Source organism: Ailuropoda melanoleuca, chromosome 4 (assembly GCF_002007445.2).
Source record: "Ailuropoda melanoleuca isolate Jingjing chromosome 4, ASM200744v2, whole genome shotgun sequence".
Classification (NCBI taxonomy): Eukaryota; Metazoa; Chordata; class Mammalia; order Carnivora; family Ursidae; genus Ailuropoda; species Ailuropoda melanoleuca.
This window is the reverse complement of record NC_048221.1, coordinates 37,550,682-37,563,397: the sequence shown is the minus strand read 5'-3', so window position 1 is coordinate 37,563,397 and position 12,716 is coordinate 37,550,682.

Sequence of the window (12,716 nt, the reverse complement as noted above, 5' to 3'; positions counted from 1 at the left end):
CCATATGCAAGTCAGGAATATATTCTGAATTATTGAAATCTGAATGACTCTCATATTCTATTAAAGAGGAAAAATGGTATTAGAATAAATATTAAAAGGAGTCAAGATCTAGGGGGCATTAATCTTGCCTGAATATTATTAGCTTCTTTCAGTGTATGTATCCATCCTTTTCCCATAAACTCTCATATTACTCTCCCGCCTCTCACCCAAGCTTTGCACAGAGTAAACTCCCCATAAGGATTCTTAACAAACTGGGGAAACAATCTGCTCATGACTGGAGCTCAGTCTATAGCACACCAGTACTGTGGAGTGAGAAGAAAAAGTTCAGCTGATATTTTATTAAGTTGATATCATTTATTCTAATGTCATTTCAACAAATGGCATTTGTCACTACTCTGTGTCAGGCAGTGTTTGGCACTGGAAATAGATGAGACCCATCCCTGTCCTCAAGCAGCTGACCATTTTGTAGGGAAGTGGGTGGGAATATAATAGATGCATCACTTGCTGAGTATTCCCCCCTGGGAAAGTTGGAAAAGTGCCAGGCGACCCTGGGGAAGGAGTGGGACAGTGAGTTCCCTGCCTGGGAACATAAGGGAGGATGACATTTGAACAAGGCCTTAGAGGAGATAGGCGCTGTTTTCAAAGAAAAAAGAAGAGTTAAGAGGAGGGAAAAGGAGGAATTAAAGGCAGGGAATCAAGTAAGGACAGGGCTAATTTGAGGAGTCAAGAGGTCAGGGTAGGAGGAAAATGGAGGAAGAGTTTGGACTGTATCTTGGAGATGATGGTAGATCTTTGTAGGATATTTAAAGATGTTTTCAAATAAAAGATTGGCATTTTGGTGCCATTTCAGAGGACAAATGGAAACTGGGAGCAGGGAAACCATTTAAGAGGCTACAAAAATAATCCAGACCATCACTCTTAAAGTATGGAACTGGGGAAGTCATAGTGTGTTCAGCAAGGAGGGAGCTAATTCAAATGACCTTTCAGATTCTAAAATCAATAGAACTTGATGCCTTCATACAGAGATGGTAGGAAAGACTAGAGACTCAAAATTGTCAGTTTGGACCATATGAATCATAATCGAATTCAGGGAGGGAATGATGGCTTGTTTTTTGGTTTGGTTTCTTTTTGGGGGTGGGGGTGGCTATTGTTAAGGAGATGATGGGTTTGATTTATTTCTATTTTATTAATTATTTCTATATTTATATACCATAAATTTGACTCGTTGGCGGTATACCATTCTATGAGTTTTAGCGCGTGTATAGAATCATGGAATGACCACATAGGACACTGAACAGCTTCATCCCCCCAAAACACTTTCTCGTGCCACCCCTCTGTAGTCATACCTTCCCCCACTCCTAACTCCTGACAACTAATGACCTATCCCTATAATTTTGCCATTTCCAAATTGTCACATAAATAAAGTCATATACATCATAATCTTTTGAAATTGACTTCCTTCATTCAGCATAATGCCTATAATATTCATCCCAATTGTTGCGTGTCTCAGTAGTTTTTTTAAATGGTTGAGTAGTATTCTTTGGTATGGATGTATTGTAGGCAATTTATTCACTTACTGTTAAAGGACACTGGGTTTTTTTGGTGTTTGGCACTTATGAAGAGAGCTGTTATAAACATTTTTTCCTCTCAGAAAACAGAGGTACAATATACATGACATAAACAATATACATAACAATATACATATTAAAGAGGAAAAATGGTATTAGAATAAGTATTAGAAGGAGTCAAGATCTAGGGGGCATTAATCTTGCCTGAATATTATTAGCTTCTTTTCATTTTTTTTGAGGTACAATATACATGACATAAAATTAAGCCATTTTTAAAAAAACATTTACTTATTTATTTTAGAGACAAAGCACATGAGAGTAGGGGGAAGGGCAGAGGGAGAGGGAGAGAGAATCTCAAACAGGCTCCCGGTGAGCGCGGAGCCTGACGCAGGGCTTGATCTCAGGACCCTGAGATCATGACCTGAGCCGAAACCAAGAGTCGGAAGCTTAACTGACTGTCCCACTGAGGCACCCCTAAAGTATTTTTAAATGTGCATTTAATGGTATTAAATTATAAACGTTTTTGTACAGTTTTTGTGTCTGAACATATATTTTCATTTATCTAGGGTAAATACATATGAGTGACATCACTGGGTCATTTGAATAATTATGTCTTTAAATTTATAAGAAACTGCTAAACTATTTCCCACAGTGGCTACACCAGTTTGCATTCCCATCATCAGTGCATGAGATTTCCAGTTGCTCCATATCTTTGCCAGCACATGGTACTGACAGTTCCCCCACTTCTCATGTGTGTAGTGGTATCTCATTTTGGTTTTAGTTTGCCTCTCTCTGGTTGTCAATGATGTGGAATATCTTTTCATGCTGGGTTTTTGCTTTTTGTTTTTTGGTTTTTTGCCATTAGTGTATCTTCTTTGCAAAGTGTCTGTCCAAATTTTTTGCCTGTTTTAGAATTGGATTGTTTGTTTTCCTTCTGTTGAGTTTCAGAGTTGTTTATATCTTTTGTATACAAGTCCCTCACTGGATATGAGATTTCCAAATATTTTTTCCCAGTTAGTAGCCTGACTTTTCATGTCTTGCAAAGCAGAAGTTTTTAATTTTGATGCAGTACAATCTATCAATCTTTCTTATATAGATTGGCCCTTTCATGTCATAGCTAAGAACTCATTATGTAACACAAAACCATAAAGGTCTTCTCCTCTTTATTTTTCTAAAAGTTTTATAATTTTACATTTTTACTTATTAGCCGTTTTATTTATTTATTTATTTATTTATTTATTTATTTATTTATTTATTAAGATTTTATTTATTTATTTGACAGAGAGAGAGCACAACCAGGGGGAGCTGCAGGCAGAGGGAGAGGGAGAAGCAGGCTCCTTGCCGAGCAGGGAGCCCGATGTGGGTCTTGATCCCAGGACCCCAGGATCATGACCTGAAGCCAAAAGGCAGAAGCTTAACTGACGAGCCACCCAGGCACCCCACTTCTTATCCATTTTAAATGAATTTTTGTATAAGGTGTGAGGTATAAGTGAAGGTTGACTTCCTTGAACATATATACATCTGTTTGTTGCAATGTCAATTGTTGAAAAGACCATCTCTTCTCCAATCATTTGCCTTTCTAACTTTGTCAGAAATGAATTGGCCATGTTTATTTCTAAACTATATTCTGTTCTACTGACCTATGTGTCTGTCCCTCTGCCAATAGAACATTGTCTCAAATGTCTCAAATAGTATTGTAATAATTCTTAAAATAAGTAGTATGAGGGGCACCTGGGTGGCTCAGATCATGATCCCAGGGTGCTGGGATCAAGCCCACATCAGGCTCCCTGCTCATCAGGGACTCTGCTTCTCCCTCTGCCTTGCCCCTCCCCCTCCGCTCATGCTCTCACTTTTTCTCTCTGAAGTAAATAAGATCCTTAAAAAAAATAAGTAGTGTGAACTCTCCAGCTTTATTTTTTCACATTTTCTTTTGTTATTAAAGTTTTAGAATTATATTATCTATCAACAGCAACAAACATCCCAGCAGGATTTTTGTTGTAATTTCACTAAATTTATAGATCAATTTGTGAAGAATTTATATTTTAATTATTTTTAGTAGTTCAATCCATGAACATATGTTTCTATTTATTTAGGTTTTCTATAACTACTTTGAGCAGAATTTTGTGATTATTACCATATATATCTTGTACATATTTTACTCGATTTATAACTAAACATTTTTGAGCTATTGTAAGTGGGATTTTTTAAAAAATTGGGTTCCAATTGTTCATTATTAGTTTATAGAAATATAATTGATTTTTTTCTAACCATATTTGTGTAGAGAATCAGTGAATTAAAATCAGCAAGATATACAGTCCTACATGTATTCAGTTCTGTAGCCAACAGTTATATTAGGGATAATATAACTAATATTTTTGCCTTGCTTATCTTTCTCTACTGAGGTATAATTGACATATAACATTATAGTTGTTTGGAATATACAACATAATGATTTGATATTTATATATATTATGAAATGATCACCACAGTAAGTCTAGTTAATACCTGTCACCATACATAGTTATAACATTTTTCTGTGTGTATGACGAAAACTTTTAAGATTTTCTCTCTCAGCAACTTTCAGTTATGCAATATATAGTATAGTCACCATGCTGTACATTACATCCCTATGACTTATTTTTCTTATAACTAGAAGTTTGTACCTTTTGACCCCCTTCACCCATTTTGTGCCTCACCTTCCCCAACCTCTGGCAACCACCAATCTGTTTTCTATATTCTATGAGCTTGGGTTTTATTGTTTTGTTTGGTTTTGCTTGTTTTAGATTCCACATATAAGTGAGATCATACAGTATTTGTCTTTCTCTGTCTGATCAGTGCCCTCAAGGTCCATCCATGTTTTTGTAAATGGTAAGATTTCATTCCTTTTTATGGCTGAAAAATACTCTGTGTGTGTGTGTGTGACATTTTCTTTATCCATTCATCTATCAATGAACATTTAGGTATGTGTTGGCTCTCGTAAATAATGCAGCAATGAACATGGGGGTACATAGATCTTTTTGAGTTAGTGTTTTCATTCTCTCTAATAAATATCAAGAAGTAGATTGCTGGGTCATATGGCAGTTCTATTTATAATTTTTTGAAGAACCTCCATACTGTTTTCCATAATGGCTACACCATTTTACATTCCCACCAACAGTGCATGTAGGTTCCCTTTCCTCTACATTCTCACCAACACTTGATCTCCCTCATCTTTTTGATAATAGCCATTCTAATAGGTGTGAGGTGATATTTCATTGTGGATTTGATTTATGTTTCCCTGATGATTAGTGACTTGGAGCATCTTTTCATGTACCCATTGGCCATCTGTATGTCTTCTTTGGGAAAATGTCTGTTCAGATCCTCTGATTGCCCATCTTTTTTCAAAGATTTTATTTATTTATTTGCGAGGGAGAGAGAGAGAGAGAAAGTACAAGCAGGGGGAGGGGGAGGGAGAAGCAGACTCCTTGCTAAGCCCAGAGGCTGATGCAGATCCATCACAGGACCCTGAGATTCTGACCTGAGCCTGAGCTGAAGTCAGACGCTTAACCACTTAACCAAATGAGCCCCCCAGGTGCCCCATCCACTGCTCATTTTTCAATTGGATAGTCTGTAGTTTTTGCACAGTTGATGTTTTAATGCTAACCCTGAATCCAACGATCATACTAAGCTCACTTGTTAGTTCTAAGATGGGTGGGATTTTTTTTTAGATTTCTTAAAATTTTTCTACATAGATAATTATATCACTTGTGAATAGGGACAATTTTATTTCTTCCTTTCTCAGCTAGATGTATTTTACTACTTCTTGCTTCATGACACTCTCTAGAACTTCTAATATGATGTTGGGTAGGAATGGTAAAAGTAGACATCCTTGCTTTGTTTTCAGGTTAGGAGGAAAGCATCAGTCTTTTACTGTTAAGCATGATACCCTTTGTCAAGCTGATGTAGTTCCTTTCTATTTCTAGTTTGTTGAGTTTTTAAATCATGAGTAAATATTGAATTTTATTAAATTTTTTGTATTAAGTACATGATGATGTGGTATTTCCACTATAGACCTTTGATATAATAGATTCCATTGATTATTTTTGAATCTTAAATGGGCTTACATTCCTGGGATAAACCCCATTTGGTTGTGATATATTTTTCTTTTTATACATTGCTGGATTTGATTTCCTAATATTTTGTTGAGAATTTCTGCAGTTACGTTCATAAAGCATTTTGGTGTGTTTTTTTTCCTGTATTGTCTTTTTCTGGTTTTGAGATCAGGGTAATGGCCTTATATCATGAGTTGGGAAATGTTTTCACCTCCTCTTTTTTTTGGAAAGATTGTTTAGAATTAGTATTATTGTCTCTTTAAATGTTCAGAGACACTTGCCGGTTTAATTACTTGACTGGAAACTGGAAGAGATTTTGTTTGTTTGTTTGTTTGTTTGTTTGTTTGTTTTGGAGGGGCAGATTTTTAACTATGAATTTGATTTCTAAGTAAGTATAAGATTATTCAGGTTCTTTCTTCTGAACTTTGAGTTTGTTGCTTTAAAGAAATTGGTTCATTACTTCTGAATTTTTAAGTGTATGTGTATAGAATTTTCATTGTTTTCTTTATTATCATTTCAATGTGTGCAGAGTCTGTAGTGATAGCTCCTTTTTCATCTTTGATGTGACAATTTTTGTCTTTTTTCTGCTTTTCTTTGTAAGCCGGCTAGTAGTTTATCTATTTTGTTGATCTTCTTGAAGAATCACCTTTTCATTTTATTGATTTTTTTCTATTATTTTTGTTTCAGTTTATTGTTGCATTTATTAGGTCTTCCTTCTGCTTGCTATGGACTTATTTGCTCTTACTTTTGTTGTTTCTTAAGGAAGAGGCTTAAATTGTTGATTTGAGATCTTTGTTTCCAATAAGCATTTAGTGCTAAAATTTCCATCTGAACACTGCTTAAGTTGTATCCTACACATTTTGGTGTATCGGATTTTTTTTTATTCAATTCAAAATATTTTCTAATTTCCCTTGGGACAACTTTTAATGTCTTTGCCTGTTAATTTTAACATTAGTGTCTGTTTGGGGTTGGTTTTGATTGATTTTTTTTCTCCTCATTATGGGTCCTATTTTCACCTTTCCATGCCTGGTAATTTGTGATGGGATGCTAGATATTTTGGATTTTGCCTTGTTGAATGCTGGATACTTTTGTATTCCTGTAAACATTCTTGCACTTTGTTCTGGGACAGGGTTAAGTTACTTGGAAATAGTTTGTTCTTTGTGGGACTTGCTTTTAAGCTTTGTTGGGTGGGGCCAGATCAGCATTTGGTTAGGATTTGTTATTCCCATTCTTGCGGAAAGACCCTTCCGAGTAATGCCCCTGATGCCCTGTGAATTAGGTTTTTCTTCACTCTGACTATGGAGATCATCTGCTGTTTCTAGTAGCACATAAGCTCTAGAAAGTGTTTCTTCCAATCCTTTTGAGTGCTTCCCCCCACCCCAGGCTTCAGGTAGTTTTTCCACATGGATTAAGATAAATTCTCTGGTCAATAATCAAGGGGACTCTCAGCAAATCTCTGGTCAAAAATCAAGGGGACTCTCAGCAAATCTCTGGAGTGTCCTGCCCATATAGTTCTCTCCTCTGGTACTCTGCTGAGTGAAACTTAGCTACTTTTGCCCGCTTGATTGAACTTCAACCTCTGTGCTCTCCACTGAAGGAGCCTGCCATGCTCTGCCTCAGTTCCCTCTTCCTACATCAGTGGCCTGGCATATTTCTCCAGGCTGTAAACTGAGGCGACCGTAGGCTCATCCTGATTCTTTGGGTAATGATAAAATACATGTGCTTGCCCCCCGGGTGGTCACAAAAGTGTTTGGGAGGGAAGGTCAGTGGAGTGCAGGAGAACAAAGGACACACCAGGTTAGTTCACCAGTGAGGATCACGGAGCCTGGGAGCATGATGGCAGCACGTGAGCGGATTCCATGTGAGTCAGGTTCCAAGAACCTCAGTAAAATGGGGAGAGTGATGTCGCCATAATCACCATCGTTGTCGTCATCTTCACCACCGCTATTTTATAGAGCCCATACTCTGAGGTAGGGCTTGAAACTTCATTCCTGTGCGTTACTAAATTAACCCCGGTGGTGGACAACAGAAGCCCTCCTCAGATCATAGCATGATTGACTAGTGGTCCCACCTGCTGGCCTCTGAATTCAGCATTGTGTTCCCTGCACTTCCCACAGCCTCCTCTGCAACCCCCGTCCCCACCAGCGACCAAGTGCAGCAGGGATCCGAGATACTAACAGACCTGATACTGTTAGACACAAATGATTTTGATTCCAGGACTTTGGTTTTGCTGAAACTTCCTTAGAAGTGTACTGTAATCTAAGGCTTTCCTTACACAAACTTCCTTCTTTGCCTTCCGCCCCCCATAGCATCATTCAGAGCCACTTTGCGACCTGATAGCTCTCTCAGCTTCCCTCACTTCCGCAGTTTCCCTCCCCAGCGTTTTCCCCAATTAAAGCCTCTTGCGTGTGTAATCTGTCTTGTGTCTGCTTCTTGAACTAGCGTGTTCTTCACATAACTCTAGGAGGCAGGAATACTATTTGTTACAGACTGACCTGTGTCCCTCTAAAATTCATGTGTTGACATCCTAACCCCCCATGTGACTAAATTTGGAGATACAGCCTATCAGGAGGTAATTAAGATGACATGAGGTCGTAAGGGTCAGGCCCTCACCTGGTAGGAAGAGGAAGAGACCCCAGAGATCTCCCCCTCACTGTGTGCACAGAGGAAAGGCCATCTATAAGCCAGGAAGGGAGTCTCCCCAGAAACCAGTCCTGCCGGCACCTTGATCTTGGACTTCTGGCCTTCAAAACTGTCGGAGAAAATAAATGTCTTTTGTTTAAGCCACGCTGTGTGTGGTATTTTGTTGTGCCAGCCCAAGCAGATGAATACTCCATCGTTGTGTCCTTGCACAGAGGTGCAAACTGAGGACTGGGAGGAGCGGTAACTACCCAAAGGCACACAAGTCCTAACTGGCTGCACTCATATTAGATCCAAGGGCAGGGTGACTATAAATGGCTTGTCGTAACCATGCCATCCTGGCGCTCCCTGGGCCATGGAGGATGGGGAGATGCCGGCTTCAGCTCGGGAGGAAGCCCGGATGAGGACGAACTATGGAAGGAAGGCTTGGGGGGAGGTGCGAGGGAGTGTGGAGAATTCTCACCCTGCCTCCTGTCTGTCAAAGACTTGGGGCTCAGCCAGAGGCGCGCGCGGTGCTGGTAGAGCAAGCGCGTGTCCTCGCGGCGGAGGTCGTGGAGGGTTCCTGCCAGGTGTGGGTTCCCATCCTTCAGCCCCGGGCGGCAGCGACAACCGTTTGGGGGTGCGGCGGCCACTCCGCAGGCTGCGGGGTGGCAGAGGCGGAGGGCGAGGCCGGGAGGCTCACTCAAAGGCGAGAGCAAGGACCTCGGGAATGTGTGGTTTTATTCGGAGAGTTCTGCGTCCCTGTGAAGATGACAAAAATAAGGTGACTTACTGCTCCAGTGTATTTAGAGAACGAAGGACAAACGGGTAAAATAGATGAAATCTTTGGACAACTCAGAGAGGTTTTTATTTTTCATTTAAATTGTTAGGAAATATGAAAGCATCTTCCTTTTTGAAAAACTGCCGAAGTGGGGCACCCGGGTGGCTCAGTCGGTTAAGTGCCTACCTTTGGCATGGGTCATGATCTCTGGGTCCTGGGATCGAGCCCTACATCCGGCTCCCTGCTCAGCGGGGAGCCTGCTTCTCCCTCTGCCTCTCCTCCGGCTCCTGCTTGCTCTCTCTCTGTATCTCTTTGTCTCAAATGAAGAAATAAAATCTTTAAAAAAATAAAAATTAAAAAACTGCAGAGGTTTTGACCTCGACCTCCAGGTGTGAAGGATCTCCAAGAGGCGGTGGCAGGGGAAGTGGTACAGGAGGGAGACGAGGAGGTGACAGAGGTGGCAGAAGCAGGAGGCTTTAGGGGGGGTGGAGGTGGGGGCTTCAGAGGAGGAATGGGGGCGGGGGTGGTTTCAGAGGGCGAGGACATGAAGTATAACAGTTGGCAGAGAAACTTCCAGCATCATCTACTTCTATGGATCAGAAGCTTGTTTCATGAGCCAGTCTTGAAGACCTGGTCATTTCATGCCAGTGGCACTAAAATGTCAACACCATGCAGAAGTGAGTGCAACAGAATAGGCAATGTTGCTCTAAAAGAAAATCAACAAGTGTTTTAATGTTTTGTACAACGCTTGAAACTCTGGGTGCTTGCGAGATGAACAGTGTTCATCTGGAAAACAAAACAAAACAAAAAGACGTGGGGCTTGAGAAAGGCTTCACTTACAGGAGCAACCATTTCTCTAGGTCAAGTTTGGAGAGCATTTGGAGGAAAAGGGAAGACAGGTGATTTTTCTTCCTCAATTCTTAGAATTATGATGGAAGAGTCAAAGTCTTTGAACCGAAAAAAAAATTCATAATTAAGAAAATTCCCAGAGACAAGAATCGGGTTCTCTCCAAGTGCCCCGTTAGCTGTCAACAGGGAAGGCTAGGGACGGCCCAGCGGAAGGAAGTGAGCAGATGGGGCTGTGTGGAGGCCTCCAAGGAGCGCAGCAAGGAGCTCCTGGGGGCCCAGGGAATGGGAGGTGACAGACAGAAGCGGTGGGAAAAGCCCACTCAGCGAACTTTGAAAAATACTCAGGGAGAGAGACAGAGAGAAAGCCAATACTGAGAAAATTCCAGCTGCTGGTGACTAGACATAATATCTGAGCAATTACTGATTTTTTCTTTTCATCACGATGTTTTGGTGCCTTGTAGACACAGCTAAGATGTCACGAATGTAAATAATTTAGTACAGTGTTGTCATCTCTCGCTGAGTTGCCTTAAGCTTGACATTAGTAAAATGCATCTTACTTAACTAGAGTTTTCAATACTTACTTGCTTTTGGGTTACGGAGATGGGTTATTTTGCTTGTAAGACGATTTGATAAAAAAAAAATAGCTTATTTCATAAGAAAAAATTATGTATTACATATTGTGTTATTTCCATATGCCTTGGAATCTTTCAGTCAGACAGAAATGTGATACCTTAGAACCAGTTTTCCACTCCCGTAATAAAAGCGGCACCAGTTCATCCATCAAAAATTGAGGTGGTTTAGGAAGAAATTACTTTGCTTTTATGAAAGAAGTCCAAATGTTGTTTTATTTAAATATCTGACTTCCTGGAAAACTGGATGTGGGTGGTGTGTATGTGTGTGTGTGTGTGTGTGTTGTTGTTGTTGTTGTTCTTTTGGTTAGTAAACAGGAAGCCCTTGAAATGATACCCTACGAGGATATAAATTCAGATGTTCTCGTGGTTCCTTTCCGGATGGGTTTTATGTTGTTAATTTTCTTTCCCCCTTCATTACAGAGCCCTATATTAATTACCCAGCTCTCTCTCTCTTTTTTTTTTCTGGAAGATATTCTGAAGTGGTACCCACAGACATAATGTTATGACAATGGAATTTCAGAGTTTTGGTTGACTGCTTGCAAAGAGGTTTTATTTGGACAGGAATGCAGGACATTGGCTTTTTTAACAGAGAGTATAGCTTTTCTTTCTATTTTTTTAAAAGAAGTTACTTGTGGGAAAATAGTTCAGAGTATCTTATTAATGATTTTCCTCTTGGATTTTTGTTTATTTCCCACCCCATCCCTCAGATCTTTGTAACTAAAAACAAGCTTCAGTTCCTCATCTTGGTTACAGTGGTTTAAATGTTTGTTGGTATGTGACTTTGTTTAGCAAAGTTTGTGTGATTCTTTTTCTTTTTTTTCCCCCAATGATCTCAGTTTGCTAAACATTGCATAATTTTTAAAAAATGTAGCAGATGCTTATTTGGCCTCCCTAAACTTCATAGCCATCGCTGTTTTTTCATTTCAGTCACTCACATTATTTTATGAAATCAGTCCAATCCCAAAGTTGTTTGTTCTTGGCTTTGACTCTGGGTGGAGGTGTGCTGTGATTTTCATGAACTTTGATGTTTTCTGTCTTATGTAGGCGAGGACCTGAGAGTTTTCAGCAGTTTTCCTGCAACCAGGGAAAGCTGTGTAGTGAATAAAGCCCTTGCAATAGGCTGCTTAGTCCTTGATTCCTTTAGATGTGCACAGTTCTGCTCATGGCTTCTGGCCAAGAGCTCTTGTGCTGTTCATGGTGGAGAAAAGAAAACATAGGAACGTAGGTGGTTGGCTCTAGGAAAGACCTAGGTAAGATCTTCTAGTCCACAGATAAATATGTGGCACAAATACCACTACTCTTCCCTCCTCTGCTATAGCAGACATCAGTAATTGATCACGTTTCTTGGTTTTTGGTGGTTTTCTGTTGAGCCATTGCTGGCCACGCAATCTTCTGGCACGATATCTCAAGCTCCTGTAAAATGCCCGTGGAGTTGGCATATGGGAGGGAATCTCTACAGTAGATCATAATATATCTCTATACACATCTGGAGACATGGGCAAGTTCAGGGTGAGGCCGAGGGATATTGGGGTTGAGAGCGGAGGCTCAAGAGTGAAATGACATGAGCTTGACCTCGAGTTCTCCCACTTGCTAGCAGTGTGATTTGGGGCCAAGTTCTTCATCCTTTTGGGCTTGTCCTCACCCATACAGTGTGTGAAAACAGAGGCTACATCCTGGGACCGTGGGTGGGTAAAACCGGAATAACCTACATGAAACATTTAGCCTAGTGCTTGGCAACAACGCTCATCAATGGGAGCTGTCATCATCATCACCCTCATTATTAGGGGAAGTGACTTGTTTGAGATAATACAGCTCGTTAGGACTAGACAGGGTTTCTCAGTTTCAGACTACTGACATTTAAATGGCCAGAGACTTCTTTGCCATAGTAATTGTCCTGGATACTGCAGGATGTTTAAGCACATCTCTGGCTTCTACCCACCAGATGCCAGTAACCCTGCTCCCCAAATTGTGACATATGTCTCCAGACACTTATAAATGTCCCTTGGGGGCATAATTTCCCCCAGTTAAGAATCACTAGAAAAGACTGAACTTCACCTATAGATTTTTTTTTTTTTTTGGTAAGGTTAACATATTGTGCCTGAACCCACTGTCAGGGATGCTAATTCTGTTGGTTTTGTCATTGCTTTCCAAGGAATCTTTTTTTTTTTTTTTTTTT